Raw genomic sequence first — 939 nt, forward strand, 5'->3', positions numbered from 1 at the left:
GAGACCACTTTGGTTTCTGGGGGTGGGTGGTTTTTTTATTTTATAATTAAAATTCTCTTTGTTTCCATTGTGCCTTTCTCTGCTCTTTTGGGCATAGCTTGACATCCCTCTCACCCTGATCTTCAGTCTCTTGTTACTCTAGACAAAGCATCTCTGGAAGACCTCTCTCCATGGCCAAGTGCTCACAGAGCTGTCTAGGCCTTTTACAGGATATGCAAGAAATGGAACAGACTTGGAAGGGTCAGTGAGGTACTGTGGATAGTTGGGTCAGTACCAGCTGCTGACAGGACAAGTTCTAAGAGGTTCCTTGGAAAACTTTTGTTTTAAAACAAATAAAACAGATTTCTTGGTACATCTGCAAACATCCCAGCAGCTGGCCACTGTCACAGTAGAGGCTTTGAACCAGCAGCTGGGTTTCCTCCTTGGGATTTGCCAGTTCCTCCCTATGACTCTTCTGACCACTGCTCTCTGATCCTTGCCTCTGATAGGGGTGAGGGTTTATTTGCCAGCTGTCATTTGAGGACAGAAAATCTTCCTTTCCCTGCTCCAGAGAAATGACTGCTCCCTGTGCTTGTTCTCCAGTCTCACTTAATTCTAATCACCAGTTTGTTCTCCTGTCATTTGTCTCTATTCCTCTGGTGCTCCTCTTGTTAGTAGAGAAACACTGAAGTACCATAATGACAAACATCCTGGCTATATCTCCTTGCTGGTGGCAGGAACAGTTGTGACCTCATAGGTGGCTGGGTGGGGAAATATTGGCTGTTCTTGCACATGAGAAATACCACAGCTGAGCACTTTAGCTGGTGTGTCAAAATATGAATGAAAGTCCAGCTGGCTTTGCAAAGAAATGGAGAAGAAAAGGAGGAGAACTGAACCTCCCATCAACTCTAAGTAGCCCTGTCTTTAAATAGAGATTAGAGCCATCAGTTATGGATGCAA

This window comes from Fringilla coelebs (assembly GCF_963513975.1).
Source record: "Fringilla coelebs genome assembly, chromosome: 16".
Lineage (NCBI taxonomy): Eukaryota > Metazoa > Chordata > Aves > Passeriformes > Fringillidae > Fringilla > Fringilla coelebs.